This window comes from Lissotriton vulgaris, chromosome 6, assembly GCF_964263255.1.
Source record: "Lissotriton vulgaris chromosome 6, aLisVul1.2, whole genome shotgun sequence".
NCBI classification, from domain to species: domain Eukaryota; kingdom Metazoa; phylum Chordata; class Amphibia; order Caudata; family Salamandridae; genus Lissotriton; species Lissotriton vulgaris.
The window spans coordinates 616,127,902-616,147,182 of record NC_141694.1 but is presented as its reverse complement, the minus strand read 5'-3'; the positions used below and the strand labels follow the sequence as shown (position 1 = coordinate 616,147,182).

Here is a 19,281-nt window from a genome sequence, read left to right as displayed (position 1 = left end):
AGCAGCTACCAGGCGGGGCTGTGCAGCGAAAGGAACTGTCCACTAGAAAGGTCAGTGGACTGCTGAAATATATATTCACTTAGAGAGCTTTTCAGCCAGCCCTCTTCATCCATTGATCTGTTGCGACAGTCATATTTTTCTTCTGCCACTACTGCATACTGCATGGGCCTCTTGGTCAGCCCACTTCAGCCATTGGGTAACTTCAATATGAGTGACAGCATCCTCCCATTTCCCAAAGAGCACACCCACACACAAAGTAGAAACTTTTAGAGTCAGGGACCGGACTGCAACAGCGATGTGTGCTTTTTAGAGACCAAAAACATATTTTTGCTTTCAGCCAGTGTTTTTATTATACTGTAATGAGGGCCCAGCAGCTTTCCTCGAGAATTACATTTTTGAAAAAAACCTTACACAACATAACCGCTGTTGCTTAGAGACAGCAGAAGCTGCTACCGAAAAAGAAACGTTCTTATTCCAGTGGATGCCTCAAGGTTTGAGGGGGAAAAGAGAGGTATGATTGTTTCTTGGACGAAGCATGGCTCGTTTTACCAATAGCATGTATGGGGGATATTTTAAAATAGAAACGAGATGTTAAAGAGGAAAAACACAACATAAACTGTCATTTGTTCTGCGTTGATGCGAGTGATTGCTTCAGGTGTTCTGGCTGCACGGGCGCCTTGCACGCGGGCAGGTGAGGACACTTACGCGGACGGGTGGCAGGGGCTGGTAACTGCAGGCCCACCCCTGGAGACGAACCAGCACCTGGCCCCCCGGTTCCCCGAGCAGAAGGTGGAGCAGAAAGAGTGAAGGGCGGGACCAGAGAGAGGAGTGGAAGGCGGAGCAGCTCCCCCTCCTCCCAGGCAATGCTGGCCACAGGCGCGAGCAAGCGCGCGGCACCGACTGCTGCCGTCCCCGAGGAGCGCAGGTTGCGGCCCGGCGGACCCCCGCAGCCCCGGCACCCCCGCGCTGCACAGGGCAGACCGCCTGGGACCACGGCGCACGCAGTCCGGCCTCTGCCTCCATCCCAGCCATCTTCCCGACACCTGCTGCCGAAGCCTCTGAGGTGAGCGCACCGCGGCATGTTCAGTGAACGGAGCCGCAGGACCAGGCATCCGCTGTAGGGTTGAACCCGGAGCCCTAGGAGGGTGCTAACCGGGAGCCGTGACAAGTATCACACGCAGTGAAAGCGAGCAGCGAACTGAGCGGTGACAGAAAGCAATGACAGTGAGCACTGCAAGCGCTGGGCTGTGGTGAGTGAGGACAGTGACAAGTGATGATGCCTTGATGGCGCGCGGTGGCCAGTGATAGTAGGCAGTAGCGCTGCAGTGACAGTGGACGTGATACTGCACTACTGTGCTAGTGGGCACTTGCATTGCAGTAACAGTGAGCTGCAGTGCGACAGCCAGAGAAAACGGCGATTGTGCACTGAAAGTGAATAATGGGGCTGGCATGGCAGTAGTGGGTATCTAGTGCTACTTTAGCATTGGCGTTACAGTGACAGTAGCCACTGCTTTCGGCTCTACAGTGGGCAGTGGAGTTTGCAGTGATAGTAAACACCAGTACTAAAGTGACAGGAGGCAGTGCTGGAGCAGTGATGACACATTAACAGCCAGTCACGGCTCTGCACGGACAGCCAGCATCGGGGAAGAGATGCTGGTTAGCGGTGAAGTTGCAGTGATTGCAGTCATTGGTTATGTGGCGACGCGGCGTTACAGTGCTGTATATCGGTGGAGAGGGCAGTTGCACTAAAGTAGCAGTGGTGTTCAAGTGAATATCGAGTGTGTTGCAGTGGCACCGGTTAGTTGCTGAAACAGCAGTTTTGCAGCCGTGAAATTCCCAAATATCATTGAGAAGTAGTTTTGTAATGCGAATACGCACTGAGAATGTTGTTACAGTGATAAAGCAGGGGTAAAACCTAGGCAGTAGTGCTCCAGCAGAAATGAGCAGTGTTTCAATAGTGACGTTTTTCAGTGGGCTGCAGTTAAAAATGAGTGATGTTACTGCAACGATCGCAGTGGTTCTGGTTGTGACACACAAATAGCGTTTGGGGGGTCAGTGAGCAGTTGTGCCATAGTGACAACATTGGTGGTGCAACGGTATTACAGAGACCTGCAGTGCACTGAAATGCGCGTTGCAGTGAAAGTGAGCAGTGGTGTTGCAGTAGTGAAGGTTTGAGTGTTGCTGCAATGAAGATGAGCGAGAGGTCCTGCAGTAAGTATGCAGTGGTGTAGCTTTGCTGTGTCAGTAAACAGTGCTTTCAAAGAGACTGCACTTATAACACTTCCGCCATAGATTTTTTGGGGGGGGCTTTAGAGGGATCCTCTTTGACCCTCACTTCAAGGAAACTGTTGCCAACATTTCCCGTCAGTAACAGGAGTCACAACTAGAAGTGGATGTGTGGTGTGCTAGGCAGTGTCATGACTACCTACCTACGTGTGCTTAATAGGTGAGTGCGCATAGCACACATCCCTGTCAAGTATGCCCTGGAGGAGTTAACCTGAGTATTATTCATACATTGGCTTTACAGTTTGGGCCTGTGCTCTGATGGTGAACCAGGGTAAGCCGCAGACACAATGGCAAGCTGTGTTGTAAACTCCGTGGTTCCTCGGCAGCACTCATTTACTTACCTTCCTACTTGTTCAGTAGGTTTCCTCTTGCCCCTCTCCCGCTCTGGGAACAGAAACGCATTCACATTCGCGGATAAATTATTTATTATCACACCTGTTCGACTTTTCCTTTGTTATGTATGTTTCTACTAAGCATATAGCCAATTATTACTCACCCGCTTGATAAGATTAAATTGATCATGATACAGGGGACAAAACATCAACTCTCTAGCAAAGGAGCACAGACCTTAATTGAAGTTGGGTAGGTTTCTCAACAGAAGAAATAACTGGTAGTTTATTTAATATTAGATTTTTATGATGGCGTAGACAGGTCTTATGTTCTGTTGTGCACAATTCCTCTCACAACATGACTGGTTATTGCCTATAGTATGTGCTGAAATGTGGATGATATACAGATTTTCTCAACACCAGAGCTCCTCAGAACAGAAGATTCTCACATCGGTCCCTTTACTGACGTGAGCAATTTATTCCCAACCACAGAATGGACTAGTCTTCCATCTTTCAAATAAGGCTTTTTTTGCCTCATCTGTATGACTGTAATACTTTATGCACTGATAAGGAGGGATTTCTCATATAGACTTAGAGGCCACCTTAGTGGGCTCTACCGGGCATTAAAGGCCTACTCCAGCATTAAACGCCTGAACTGAAGACAAGAGCTTTTAACAAGGGAGCGGGCCTTTACTGGCCAGTAGAGCCACTAGGGAGGGGTCTAAGGATGTTGGAACATTTCGCCACTAGAGGGCAGAATGTTCTAATTTGTAAAACAAAGGCCTCATGGAGCCCTTGGAGGTTAAAATCCCCTCGGCCCGTGAGGCCTTTGTTCGCAGCAACAGCTGTGAACAAAACATTGGAATGTTGATGCTCCACGCTTCTACCGGCCATTAGAAGCCATGAGCACTTCATTGTTTTCATTGGAGCGCTCAACATTCCAATTTTCAAATAAGTGGTGAAGTGGGGCAAACTGTTATATATGTGGAAACAGACCTTTCACTCTTACTTACATTTTTTTGGCTACGTTGGTTATGGTGTTGCAGAAGTTGGTTTGGCTTTTGGAGGGGTCCTCCGCAAGTGAGAGGATTAGTTGAGTGTCATGTCCTTGGGTGCGGAGGTGAAGGGAGGCAGTCGGATCCTCTGGGTGCATCCTGTAAGGAAAGATGCGATCCACCTGAGACCCTTTTGCTGTATGTCAATATTGTGGGATCTGTCGATGAGGGTCTGGTGGGAGACGGTGTCAAATGCAGCAGAGAGTTCGAGGAGGATCAGGGCCATGGCTTCTCTATTGTCGAGGAGGGTTCTGATGTCATCTGTGGCAGCAATTGGTACAGTCTCAGTGCTGTGGATGGCAGGGAATCCTGATTGTGAGACGTCGAGTAGGTGGTTTTCTTCCAGGAATTCAGTGAGCTATTAGCTGATGTAGACTCTGACAATACCAAATGCCCCCTATTTCTCAACTCCCTTGCATGGCCAAATTATGGGAGACAGCAGTCTTTCTTTTGTTATATTAGCTGGTAGCAGCTAATGAACGCTTAAAAAGAAACCCCACACAAAGGGGTTTCCTCCCTAGATACAGTACTGAGTTGGTACTGGTGGCAGCTCTATATGACTTTTGTCGCTTTGCGATTAATAGTCTTCCTCGTACCTCTCATTTTATTGAATCTCTCGGCGCTATATGACACAGTGAGCCATCACATTGTGGTGGTTAGCAAACCAAGGTGGTAAGATTTAACTTTATCTTGGTAGTGGTTAGTTTTGTAACTTCTTTGCAGGCAGAACACACCAAATGTTGGTTGGCCCTTTAATTTTACCAGTCAGAACTTCATTGTGTGATGTCCCGTGGGGGCTGGGGTCAATACTGTGTCATCTAATTTTCAGTTTTTGAATCGTTTCTCTGGCTCACCATTTTCAGCTTAGGACTTTTGTGCAGATGACACTTAAATTATTATAAAGATCTCTGGTGATGTTAACAGCCCCCGATCAGTATTATGATTATTTTCATTGGGCAAAAGTTGTGTGCTTCCACAGAATAAAGTGCTTCCCCTCCACACTGCTCTGATTACTTTATGTATTCCCCTGCCGGAGCCAGTCGCAGTATGGCTACCTGTGCTTGAACTTTCAAGGGCACGCACATAGATTTGTAATACCGTTAAAGTGTTTTAGATAGCTGGATCATTTAGTGTTTGTTTTCTGTGGCAGTAGTACAGATAGAAGGAGAGCAGTCATATGAAATGTATTGGAGTCCAAGCACCTCTCTTTAGTTTTGTGAGCTTTTTGGGATGCCCAAAGCAACACTAATCTACTTGAATTTTTATTTATGGGCTTGGCAGTATAGCTGGTGCTTGACCTTATGGGAACCATACACAAGAGCTTTCAATGTACTACTAAGTCAGGAGTTTAGGGTCCACCCACACAATAGTTCCCCTTAGAACACAATTTGATTTGGCCGATTTTGAGTGTTTCCAATAAAAATACTATTGCATTGCTCTTTATGGCTTGTGCAAAGCTTAAATGTGATACAGCAGGACTGAGCTGGTTATGGTGGCAGGTCAATGATATTGGCTATAGGCTTGATCTGTTTATTATGAAATGTTATGATAAAAGCACTAGGTATGACAATGTGAAAATGATATTTTAAAGTTGATAGGCATTTAAGTGTGGCTTGTTATTACTCTATAATGTCTATAGATCGTTTATTGTTTTTTTACATGGACTCTCACACATTACTGTAGTGATCAAGGATTTTGGAGTTGGTTACTCCGTTTGACAAACCATGGATGCTCAATGAGAGTCCTTGCTAAGCTGTGTTAGGAGCATTAGTAATATGCACGCCAACTGTAATTTTGTGTGCCATTCTATTTTATGATTGAGTGCCTGATGGTTGCTTTGTGGAAAAGTTTAGGCTCAGTACTGTAGGCCGGAATTGGTTATTGGCCTCATTCGTGCCCAGGGAAATGTTATGTCTGATGCCATAGGTCTAGTCTCCTTATTTTGAAACGTTATGACAGAGGCCATTGGTCTTACTTATTTATGATCGAACACACATGTTAAAGCCAGTAAGCCTTGAACGGTTGGTTATCACGTTGTGTTTCAGGCTACTGACAAGAATTGTATTATATATACTCTCCCAGATTACTGTAGTAGGCAGCGGTTTTGGCATTGGCCGCCCCCTCTGACAAATGTGAATGTGATTATTCTTGTTAAGCCCTGTTGAAAGGGGTTGTGAAAGCTATATTTTTTTTACATATTTGTACTTTTATTACTATGTGCATGAAGGATGTTAGTTTATGCGCACTTGAATAGGGCAGAGTTGGAAAGGTATAAAGGGTATAGCTTTTATCGATTGGGGAAAGTCTTTCCAGATTTCAGGGGTTTGATCTGTTTATCATGAAATGTTATGACAAAGCCAGTAGGTCTGACTTATTTATTGTGAAAATCATGTTAATCTTAATAGGCTTAAAGGATTGATTGCTAGTAAAACCGGTAGGCGGGAATTTCTCTGATTACTGAAGTAGGCAAGGGTTTTGCTGATCCACCTGAACAAACACAGTGGATGAAAGATATGCACTACAATAATCCTTGTTAGGTTCTTTTAGGGGAGGTAGTATAGGCCTGGTGGTTTACAATGAAACATTACAATAAAGAGAGTAGGAACTGACATTTTGATTGTGAAAATCATAATTTAAAGTCAATGGGCATTTAAGAGTAGATTGTTAGTATTCTACATTAAAGCCTACAAATAGGTAGCGTGTTACATAGAAGCTCACAGATTACTGTAGCAGATAACGGTTTTGGTGCTAGTTAGCCCTTCTTACAATCCATGGGGTTGAAGATGTGCACTGTCAGAATCCTTGTTAGGCGGTCTTAGTAAAAGATAGTACACAAAATTACAGTTTGCAAATTAAAATACTATGTAATAATATGACTGCATGCCTATTGGTTACCTTGTGGGAAAGGTTAAGGTCCGTACAGGAGGCCTCAGTTGGGTATGGTGACAAGCCAATGATGATAACTAGAGGCCTCATTAGTTCACTAGGAATTATATTTCTGATGCCATAGGTCTGCTCTGTTTATTACAACAAGTTATAATAAACGCAGCGGGCCTGTCATTTTGATTTTGAAATTCAGATGCTGAAGTCTAAATGCGTTTAAGGCTGGATTGGTATTTCTCTATATACATGTCTAGAGTTATATATTTTGTTACATGAAATGATAAAGACTACCTTTGTAGGGAAGGATTTTGCTGTTGATTACCCCATTTTACAAACTTTAAGGGCATAGGATTTGCACTGTAGTAGGTCTTGGTATGTGAGCATTGGTGTTGCGATGATCAGTGATGTAGTGACAGCACATCTCATAGCAGTGTTACAATAGCGACTAAAAGTAGCGATACGTCAGTGAGAAGTTAGTGGTGTAGTTGGAACGGTGACCATTGAAAATAAGAAGTGGAACAGCTGTGATTGCAAGCAGTGGTGCCATGCTGTAGTTGTCTTGAGCAGTGACACTGTAGTGGCAAAATTGTAGCAGCACTGATGCCATGAACTTTATGAAAGGGGAGTGGTCAATCTTTACAGACTGCCCCTTCCAAGATGGCGTTCTGTGCAAATAATTTGATCTGAGGTACCTAATCCAACATAAAGTAGCGTTTACCTTTGATCTCAGTTCAAGTCTGAATTCTGTATAAGGAAGCATTTACGAGTGATCAATGCATTGCAACACATTTGGGGCCATATGTATCATTCAAAATTGCGATCGAAACGCCGAAATTCGCAGAATTTCGGCGTTTGCGATCGCAATTAGACTTAATGGTGTGTATAAAAAAAAAACTGCTTCACACAATAAGGAATCACAAAATTTGCGATTCCTTATTTTGCAAATGCATTTAAGGAATCCCAATTTGAGATTCCTTAAATGGAATGTATGAGGCACCCAAGTTGTGCGAATATGGCATAAGGAATCGCAAATTACCACCAACTACAGGTTGGTGGTAATATGCAATCGCTTTCAAAAATGCGCATTTTTGCATTTTTCAGAGTGGCATGTGGCGCACACACATGCCCTTGGGGCATGTATGTGCGCCACATGTGCACCCATGCTCATGTAAGGGGTTCAACAGGGTGTCCTTTTGACACCCTGGCACACTTGAAATTGAGAATGCCTTCCCATTCATTCCTATGGGCCTCTAGGCTCATAGGAATGAATGGGGAGGTATTCCTTAATTGCGAATTGCAATTTGCGATTCGCAATTAAGGAATATGTAGGATACGCAAAATTTATTGCAAATCCTACTTACATAACGTTTTGCGATTCTTAAATAGCGATTCCCAAAAATTCGCTATTTGAGAATCGCAAAACCTAACATTGATACATATGGCCCCTGGTCCTTTATTTTTCATTGCATTCTTTGTCCCCTTGCTACTATATTTGCCCCTGATTTTTGCTTCTTGCAGTTGAAACATCTACTAGACCTCCTTCAGTGTGTCCTTGCTTGACACCTAATACTTTCCTGATGTCAGGGGGAGTTTGTTGTCTTGATATTAACCTATGAATTAATCTTCATTTTCAATCGAGAGCTTTAAGATTACTAATGAGGTGTTTTCCCTTTGTGCTTTTTCCTCCTATCTGAGACCTTCTTATGGAGACAATTGACACCTTTTATGTGTTTTACTTTTAAGGGAAGGGTGGCACCATTGCTACTGTGTGGAGGAGTGCTTTCATCAAGCAGTCAAGGAGACTCAACAGATCTTCTCAGTGTCCTGTCTTTAAGAGTACTTTAATCAGGCATGCGACTAAGTACATATGAAATCCAGCATAGTCCTAGTCATAGTCACACAGCTTTATTCGATCTTTTTTGAAACTGATCATAAAAGCACTAGTTTTCTAAAATTTCCAACACAATATATACACATTTAAAATAAGATTTAAACTGTTGCCGTGATCCAGGTAAATTTGTATAAAAGCAGTTCACCCAACACTGCCTAAAATTGTAGGACCTCAGGATTGGAAGTATGAATGTTTTCCATTCATCTGTATGATTTTACAAAATAATACAATGTGTAGATCTGACTGTACTGCGTGGTTGTTACAGGGACAAGGTGGGAGGTCTGCTAGTTTATATTTATTTTGGGAGTATCCCAGGAGTAGCTGGATCATGTTCATGTGCATTATTTATACGTGATCAATACTGAAAACCTTCCCCCGATCTTGGTGGTACCAAATCATAAAGAATGGAGGAATGATAAATACGCATCTTTTCTCTCAGGATGAAAAAATAATGTTCATGGTGATTTCTGGGAACTTAACACTGTTCTGAGAATATTCACAGATATCCTGAAAGGATCAGAGTCTAAAGACACGTTCATGATGCTCCTAAAGCTATCGAGTGTACATCTTCTTCTCTGCTTTCCACAGGCAGTAGCTATTCATTAGTTACAGTGCATTTGCTCCTAATTTCTATTACAACTACCCAAGTATTTGTAACCGTTTTTCTTTTACGCCATATTCCTAATTATTTCGGTGTGTGAGCACTTCCAAATTATGTTGTCAGCTGGGGTGCAGCTCTTGACTGTGCACTCCCGCACATATTTTCCAGTGTATTAGCAGGGCTCTGGCAGTGTGGTTGTGCCTTTGGTCAAATGAGCAGAGGAGGTGTATTCACTGGTAACAAAGCTTACCCCCACCATCCAAAAACATGTTGAGCCCACCCTGGTCGCAGCAGTGATTTTTCTGATGATGTGAACTGCAGATTGTAGTTTTGAATCATTGTAGTACCAAGTTTTTACAGGTGCTGATTCCGGTTCAACATTAACCAGCATCTTTTGTAGCACCGAGTCATTGCAGCAATTCTTTAAAATTTCTGTCTTTCGGGTGGCACATCCACCACCTTCTTTTGCTTTCTGCAGGCTCACAGACTTAAAGGGAGAGGTTGTTTGTACCAGAGGCAAGCACAGATGAGGGGAGAAAAGAATCTTGCTTAGACAAAGCCTTGCCGTGCGATCTTGTAGTGCAGATTCGTCCCTCGGCCGAAGCCGACAATAGTTCTTCCTGCATAGCTCCTCAGAGCCCTACTTTTCTAGACAGATTTTTCTTCGTCCAAGTGTATCTCCAGCTCCTAGCCTCATCAGTCAGTGTACCCATTCCTACAAGCTAAGATCAAGATCATTGACCTGCTTCAAAGTTTACCACCCACGTACTTATTGCAAGTTTGCAGAGAGATTGTTTGTTCCACAATTCCAACACTGGGACCTGTTTCAAGCAGTTCCAGACTTTTGTTTATTCCTCCTTGACTAGTCAAGCCACAATCTTTGTGATTCTTGGGCTGCGACAGTCAAGCACACCACAGCAAAGACATTCCAGGCTTATCCTACCACACATACAGAGGTTAAACATATTGGGCCATCCATGGTCCAAGTAGATTGCACAAAGGAATCTGTTGCCTGGGAGGGACAGACAAATTTAAGGAGGAGATCCCAGTGGACAATTCACACTGTACATACAATGGGTAAAACAGTCTCTCCTGCATACACCATCGGTTGCTGCCACCTCTGTCACTCCTGTACAGCCCGGTGAGCTGATGGTAGTCATGCTCAGTAAAAGAGGATACAAATTATGTGTTTCTCAAGACCACAGAGTCTTTCGCTGAATCACATTCCATGTCACAACGGACCGTCCACTCATACACAATAGTTGTGCACTCTGAGGCACAAATTGAAAATAAAACCACATATCTATACTACTATTATAAAGAGAGAACTTGCACCTTTTGGCCAGGTAAACTCTGGAACCACAGCGCCAATCTACACACCCGATACATCTATGAAAATGTCAGGGTGTGTAGATGGACATAGGCTATATAAATTAAAAAAAAAAGTAAATTAAAAAAATTAAGTTTGTAAACAAAGTAGTCCCCTGAGAGGAGCGCCGGCCGGGACCTAGCGCTGGCCGCTACGCGACGTGCGTGATGACGAAGGAGGAGGGCGGTGCAGTGATGAGCGGCTGTGCAGTGAGGAGCGGCGGCACAGGTAAGGAAAGGGAAAGTGAGACTGTGTGATGCAGGGGGAGGCAAGAAGGAGGCAGCAGTAAATGAAAATGTTGGAGCGCGAGTGAGTCCGGGAGGAGGGCGCGAGTGAGTCGGGGCGGGAGGGGGGCGGGAATGAGTCGGGCGGGAGGGGGGCGGGAGAGGGGCGCGAGTGAGTCGGGCGGGAGGGAGTCGGTGCGGGAGGGGGTCGGGCGGGAGCGGGTGTACTGCCCCCAGCCCCTTTCTGCCCCAGGCAACGCTGGGGCGGGCTGCTAGTTGACTATAAAGAGCTTAGAGAAGGCGGGCACATTCTCCAGAGTCATGCAGGGGTTCTTTTATATTCATACACTCAGCTTTTCATCCTTTTGAGAATGCTAAAAAATGAAGAGGAAACTAACGAGGGGAAATGATTAATAAGAACAGTTTGTATGTACTGTGCAGCATTACAAAACTGAAAGCCAAGCTGTCTGTCCTTTCCTCTATTCAACTTGTTCTCATTCTTTTTTTGTCTATCCATTTTGTAGGTGTTACTTTTAATTCATTTTTTGTTTTTCAAACACGCCTTGGTAAATTCAGTAATTACTTAACCTTAATCTTCATGACATAGAGTTGTACTGTTTATTATTACAGCCCTAAAGGTATCAGGATGAGCTTTGCTGGGAAAGCAGGCCACAATGCTAGCCCTTTTAATTTCGCTAAAATATTAGTCCCTTTGACATGAAGCCGTAAAAACAAGAACCTTCGCCTGGAAGTCCTTTCTGAAGTATCTGAGAATAACCATGGTTCAAGATGTACAGGAGATTAGGAATAAGAGTATAACTATGGGTAATGAAGATTACCAGAATGTAATCAGAGCATTATCGGTTCCCCTCTATTTTTCTTTTCTATTATTCGGCAATGCTAAGTGTTCAACTGACAACCCTCGGCAGCAACCCACAAACTCAACACCACTTATAAACCCTCTGGAAGGTACTGGTTCCAAGACACCACTTAGGAAGGTAATTAACTGTCCTATTAATGATGTAGTCTATGCCTAAAGACCATCACACCACCCCTACTTTGAGTGCATGAACACCATCCACCCATAGCAGGGCTGTGTTACTAATATGCTAAAACGTACTAATGCACCAGAAGATTCAAACTGACACTTGCGGGGACACAAGCGTACACCTGCAGGCATGTAATTGCTTAAACTCCAGGAAAGACGATTCTTTAACTAGGTCAGTAGACACAGAGGGAGGACCACACCAGTGAAGAGTTCACCTACCATATCACATATGGTCTGGATGTCAGCTAATGATATGCATGCTATGCTGAGATTATGTAAAACAAATAGTAGAAAGGCAACTTGGCTAGAGACAGAGCATAATTCACTAGCAATAGGCTTCTTACAACTTTCTCCTAAATAGTGATCAACAAGTCCTAGTTCAGAGGTTTGACTATCAGCCAGTCTTTATTAGTCAACCAGTAGTGTTAAGATATTGTCGTTTGAGTCCATGTTTAAAATGGAAGATCTTTCGATTTATGTAGTCTGTCATTGTGGTGTTTGTGTCTTGTTCTTTTTCTTCTTACTTTTCCCTTTTTCTCTATTTGTATCTGTGTTTGCATGTTTTCATTTGTATTCATCTATTTTTGGTAACCCTCTATATATATACTGCATGAATGCTACCTCGGAGCACCTGTGGAGAAAAGTGGAAAGGAAAATGAATATGTGGGAGAGATGAGAAATTTCTGTTGATCCACAATATAAAGAATGATGGCAGGAGACATGAAATCTAGGCACGGGGGCTCGTACTTAGAGAAAATCATCCCACTACAAATATGAGTCACTGTTTAGGTCCTTCAACTACTTGCCTATACTTTAGACAATTGTAGTTTACTCTACGACCCCGCAGGACCCTTTTTCTCTCCCACATGGGGTGTCTCCAACAAGAGTCCAGGGTTCAAAATGTTCAAATGTACCTAAAAGAAAGATCTCAGTCCCTTGATTTCTCTGTGTTTAGACAGGGCAAGCATCCCCGCAGACATTTTCAGCAGCTGACCTCTTCTCTGCAACACATTTTGTTCCCAGGTGCGTTTTAGGTTGAATTGAATGTGGTTTAAAATGCGATAACCACGCATGTATTAAAGATGCTGTTCTCAGTTCTGGTTCTCAGGTTGTCATTTACTTCTAAGATTGTCAGGGGAGTTCACATCACCAGGTGTACCACATTCTTGTCCACTTTTTCCTTTCTGAATCCGTTTTAATGATCTCTAACTAGTGCATTTGAGTTGAACCAAGATTACAACTCACAGAATGTATTAAGCTATTACAAGAATGCCCGGGAATGGGCTGAGATGTCTTGAACGAAATTCAACCATTTGTTAACCTTATATATTTCCCTATTATGTTCCTATCTTTTCCTTTATTTTTTGTTGTATTCTGTGCTGTATTCTACTCAGTTGATTATTTCTCTTTTGGGCTAAACTGCGGTTTGCGCATCGCTTTGCCTTAATGTGGGGAAGGTTCCTTTTGGCAAGGTTAGAAATAAATTAATACGTTTAAAGACTTTTATAACAATGAAACTCATTGGTAACATATTCTATTGGTAAAAAGCTTGAAACCCTAGGAGCTGAAGGTTATCTTGACTGGTCTCCCGTGCTCACAGCAGCTTGCTTTTACTTGCAGTTTGTTAAAGGGCTGTAAAAACAAGAAGACCTCCCTTTCATTTGCGAAAGTGTAAGTAGACAATAATAACTTGATTTATAGAGCAGCATATGTGTCAGCCTGGAAATCACACACACATGTTCTGTCAATAGGCGCACTCTGGTCCAGAAGGCTTGTACCTTCTACACCTGCCACTTGGAATTGTGTTTAGATTAATAAGCTGCTTTAAAAGCCTGTATGTGCGAGAAAATGAGAGAAGAGATGTAATCCCCCGCAGCGGGAGGGACCCAGGGCGATCCCGCACCTGTTTTCTTGTGAGACACGGGCCAATCTGCAGCTTCCTGCGTTGGCGGCTCCCCCTCACCTGACGTGTCGCCAGGTGTTGTTGCTTAATTGTGGCCCCAAGATGCCGCATGCTGATGCAATGTCCGTGTGTACTCAGGTGACGGCCCAGAACTGAGTATCTGCTGCGCCTGCTTGAGTCTGAATGAGTACTCGAGAGCTGAATATTTAGACAGATGTGAGTGAGTTGGCTCTGGGTCACCGAGCAACAAACAGACGTGTATTTTTAATTAAACACGTTTATGTATCTTCCTCGAGTACTGGAGCCAGGCATGCACTGTGTCCAGCCCCCTTGTCAGTCCCGTGAGATTTGCTAGGCTATATGTGGCGACTGGCAACCTCAGCCGTTTTCCATGGCTCACCATTAATTGTTTTGTTTGCGCACCTCTCACCTTGATGGCGGAGTTAACATGCTGCACATCGGGGCCTTCTGCCTCCTCTCCCTTTATAAAGGAGGCTGGAGGTGGACATGGCGCAAACAATCTGCAAAACATGTTGTTGATATGGTTTGGTGTTGACTTTAGTGGGTTTGTCGACGGTGGTTCTTCTGTCACAACAATGATAGAAAGGATTGGAGTAGTCTCGGTAGATCTCAGACTCAGTCACGCTGCTATGGAGAAAGGGAAAGGGCAATGAAACTTTTCTTTAGAGGTGGGCGAGCCTACAAATTAACGGAGAGAGCAGAGCCAGAGCCAGTGGTGGCTAGCTTAAAAAAAGTTGGTGAGGCACGAAGGCGCACAACTCCAGGAGCTCCACCAGTGCAGCACTTCTGTTTGCTGTCCACTAACAGAACAAGCATTTACAATTCAATAGGTCGCGCCTTCGAAAAAGTTAGAGCTATTGGCATTGTAAATGGCAAACTTTTTATTTATGGGTTGGTTTTGAAAACAGATAAATAAATGGAATTGTCATTTGCAATGCCAATAGCTTAATCTCTCGCAAATGCGAGACCTATTGCATTTGCACCCACACACACACAGAGCCAGCCACACACACACACACACACAGACACACACCCACAGAGCCCCCCCACACACACACACAGAGCGACACGGACACAGAGTCAGCCACACACACACCCACACAGCCACACACACACACACACACACACACAGCCACACACACACACACACACAGCCACACAGAGCCACACACACACAGAGTAATTAGGTGACTTTTTAGCTTTGCTTTTATTAGTGTCTTTCAAACGTTCATGTGCATAACATGCATATGTATGCATATATGTATATGTATGCATGCATTTATATTTGTATTTATATAGATAAGCAGATTATATAGATGTTCATATATGTATGTATATTCATACACATACATATATATAAATGCATATGCGTGTGTATATATATATATATATATATATATATATATATATATATATATATATGTGCATGTGTGTGCGCGTAGAGAGGTAGAGAGTAGTAGACAATGGTAGCGCGAGAGGTAGAGAGGTAGAGAGTAGAGAGGTAGAGAGTAGAGAGTGAGTAGTAGAGAGTAGAGTGAGTAGTAGAGAGTGAGTAGAGAGTGAGTAGAGAGTAAGTAGAGAGTAGTAGGTACAGAGTAGTAGAGAGAGCAGCATAGAGTGAGTAGTAGAGAGTGAGTAGTAGAGCCTCACACACACACAGTGTCTCAAACACACATACACTGTCTCACACACACAGTGTCTCACACACACACAGTGTCTCAAACACACACACAGTCTCACACACACAGTCTCACACAAACACACACAGTGTCTCTCTCTCACACTCACACACAGTCTCACACCCACACACGACTCGCCGCTCATGTCCCCCTCCCCCCATACCTTCTGTTCCTGCCCTGTCCCTCCCCGGATCTCTCGCTGCCTGGTGCCAGCCTGCTCCGCCCTCCTTCACTGCCAGCCCCCCTACCTCCCCCACAGCACCGCCAGGCAGCCCCCGGTGCAAGCAACGGGGGCCACAGCCCAGACATGAATACAAGCCCCCACCTAAAACCTCTCCTCCAATGCGAGACACCAGAGTAGGGGGCAGGGTGAGGGAAGCATTCTGGCGGAGGCGACTTTAAAGACATGCTGCACAAACGAACACACAAGGAGGCAAGACAACAAATAAGTAAACTTATTCTGCTAAATAAGTACCATAACAGCGTGTTCTCCTGTCCAGGGCTGAGTCTGGTGTTCTCGCAGCAGTGTAGAGCTCGGGTGGGCTCTGTTTTGGGGGGGCTGTGTTCTCGGTGTTGCTGCTGATCCCCGGGCTGGAGTTGTGAAGACAGGAGGAAAGGCAATGCTGAGAGAGCTCTCTCCTCCCTCCCTCTCTCACCACAGGCTTGCATCAGAAGCCTCATGATGGACAACAGTGACCTTCAGCCCACCTCCTACTCTCTACCCCTCCCGGGAGACACACCCTCCACTCTGCAGCGGGATGCCCTGTGCTGTGCTGTCTAATTTCATTCCTACCTCACTGCCAGCTTCATGCACAGGTCTTGGCTCCGGTGCTCAGCTTTCTTCGGGTCCCCACTTCCCTGGATAAGGAGGCTGGTGTTTGAAAGTGCAGAACCCAGGCTGCAGCCACTGCGGGGTTGTCCAAAGCTGCACTTCCTGCCAGAGACTCCCTCTGCTGCCTCCCTCCCTCTGCCCTGCATGGCGCTGCTGTCATCACCCAGGTGTGGGCGTGCAGAGGGAACGAGGGCAAGGAGCAGACTGATGTGTGCAAAGCAAACCACAGTCCCCAGGAGAAAGCAGGCGACGGGAAATGCGGGTACAAGGGGGCGGGACCATGCCCAGTCAGCCACCTGGTGATGGTGCAGAGTCCTGGCATTTTAGTAGGGCCTGTAGTTGTTGTTATTTATTTCAGGTAAATATGGTGCCTCTGTTTGGTACACCGGATACAGGCAATAGAACGTTAAGGTTTATGAACGTCTTGTAGATAAACATGCACTGCCAAGGGCAGTTTTCTCAGCAGTCTGTACACAAAAGTGTTCGCTTTCGCTCTTTAGTATTCAGTCAGGAGAATGGCGGTGCTTGTTCGTATTGCCATTTTTTTTCCCTGCTGCAAATTCTAGTCTGAGCCAACAGGGTGCCAGTTCCCACCTTTCACACTGCAGCTTGGTAAAGCATGCTTTGCCCACGAGTACACACATACATGTCTGAGCCTGCTCTGGTAGCATTCGCCACACTGCTGCCTGCACACACCCACAATATCACTCCACACGCCCTACACCGTCCAGCATAGCCGCTTCGATTCCGGAAGGAGGGGGTGGGGACTTACAGGCAAATGAGCATTTGTTACATGCAGGCGCAGTATATTTATTTACCAAACCGGACTCGGTGAGCGGGAGCGAGTGCAGGTAGTTCCCAGCAGACGGTGCTCGCCCGGCTGACACAGGTGGCGGCCGCTGGGGGATGCTGCCGCCAAGTCCGAGCAGGAGACAGAAAGGGAGGTGCCTTCGAGGCAGCAGCTGCCTGCCTCGTCTCCCCCCTTCCACTTGCCTCTGCCCCGCACCCCTCTCCCCTGAGCCAGCCCACCACAGCAGGACGCGTTTCCAGCCTGGAGGAAGGAGACGGGGAGAAGCTACCACCGTACTGGGGAGGGAAGCACATGCTTTTCCGCACCTGGGAGATATCTCTGCGAGGCCTGGAGGATGAGAGGGACTCTGGGAGGGACGAGCAGAGGACCGTGAATGAGGAGCTGCCTGCAGCCGCTGGAAAGGGCATCACAGCTGGGCATAGCCAACTCGCATCGATCCCATCCCAGGCTGCTCCAGGGAGAGCAGATATCTGTAAGTAATTGCTGAGTGCCTGCCTCCTTTGAGTCTGCTGTAGGGTACATATACATGCATATTTTAGCGATGTGTAGTTTCCCATAGGAAATGTACCTCTATCTTCATTTGAAGATTACAGGGGATGTGTTGTACATTTTATTCGTTGTACCACGAGAAAAGCAACATGCGCTCCGCCATGACGACGAGTTTTCAGTTTTTTCTGCCGTTCCACTTGGACGGGCTCGGCCGGACTTCCTGCTGGCATAAAAGGTTTATTATCTTCTTTATGGGGCCATCTGTTTGGACCCATAAAGAAGATAAGAAACCTTTTAAGCCAGCAGTAAATCGGGGCAGCCAGTCCGATTGGGACGGCTCTAAAAGAGAAAACAGTACGTCACTGTAAGCTCTTTTCCAATGGCTGGCCACCATTTACCTTAAACGGTGATGCCAGCCAATGGAAAAGAGGGGCGGGGCTTAAAGCCCGCTAGTGAATCTCACCTGATATTACTAAATCTCGCCAGCGAGACTGCGCATGTGCGCAGTCTTATGCTAGGCTTCGACCTAAAAAGGGAGGACTTCCTTCCTGCTCGTTGAACGCAATTCTAACTAATCTTGGAGCTGCTCTCGTGCTGTGAAAGCAGCTCCAGCATTGGTGGAAACAGGCTCACCCAGCATTCATTTTGAGTCTGGGGGCCAGGCTGTATCACAGCCTTTCGATTGCTGGTTCTACAGTGCACATGTCTGGCTGGCAGTCGCAAGACAGCCGGCCAATCCATCATGCACACTGTACACCAGTACTGTAATCCTGCATTTGCTGGCGTTAGCCCCACCTCACCCTCGCGCTGTACACAGCGTGAGTCTGTGCAGTGGCAAATAAATAAAATGGTATTGACATGCCATTTTATTTGTTTGTGTTTGCCTGCTGCGCTCCTAGCAGTCAGGGCGACGCTCCTCCACTCCTGAGGAGGAGCCGCCCCTATTCAGAGCCAGCACTGAACTGGGACATAAAAGAGGCCCTTGACACCCAAACTGGCTTTATATTAAAAAAACGTTTCCCTCATTGGCAATTCATTGCTATTGGAAACTTCATGATGTGTAGTCTTTGAGAGGTGCTGTTGCAGAGCAGGATGGGTATTGGTAGCAATTGGCCCACAGGATAAAAAATAGAGATACAGCCAGTGCTTTAAATGGGCCGGTACTCACCGGTACTGAGTACCAGCACTTTTTCATTTTGTCCCCTTGAGTACCGGCACTTTTCCTAGAATGAAGAGAGTACTGGTACTCATGGGACCTGACTTGAACCCAGGAAGCGTTTTCTTCATCCCACCACTGATACCTCTGCAGCTCCTTTAACAAGCACTGCAGGGAATTAACCGCGGGAGCGCTTCTCATCAGGAACCAGCGTGAGCTGCTTTGGAAGTCATCGGGGGGGGGGGGGAAATCTGCAGAGTGGTTATCGGATCCATTGTTCTTTCACAGTGGGCTGAAAGGGGGCTGTATAATCAAATGGGTGGCAGTGGGATGCACTGTTCAGGATTGAATATTCCGTGGACAGAACAGATTTAAAAGAGGGTTTATGGCTGTGGGAGTGATGTCCACTGAGTGTTATCTCACAGTGGCACATTAAGCGCAGCTGAACTCTAGCTGCTGTTCAGAATGAGTCAAAGGAATGAACGCAGTGCGCTCGGAAGAACACACTCTTCGTAAACCCTTTAATATTACTAAAAACATTTTTTAAACAAACGTTCAAGAAAAGCTCGATTTCACTGTTGCACAAATAAAACACCCACTGCACAAATAGACAAGCAACGTAGGCAAACACAGTAGTGACGCACACAACACAGTAACAGATACATGCACACAAACCATAATGCACAGACACTGAGTACATACTG

The 19,281-nt window shown here is 45.5% G+C and overlaps 1 protein-coding gene across 2 annotated transcripts in view; it reads left to right on the top strand.

Annotated features, from left to right (window-relative positions):
• Nucleotides 1-877: 877 nt before the first annotated feature.
• The window catches only part of KLHL32 (kelch like family member 32), a 911,371-nt gene continuing 892,967 nt past the window's right edge, over nucleotides 878-19,281 (top strand). Inside the window, exon 1 of one of the 2 annotated variants that reach the window (XM_086926629.1) lies at nucleotides 878-1,063. The gene's annotated coding sequence lies outside the window, so the exon portion shown is untranslated. Of the gene's footprint in view, nucleotides 1,064-1,106; nucleotides 1,251-19,281 lie in introns of those variants that run through there. The other variant, XM_086926630.1, reaches the window with a different exon arrangement.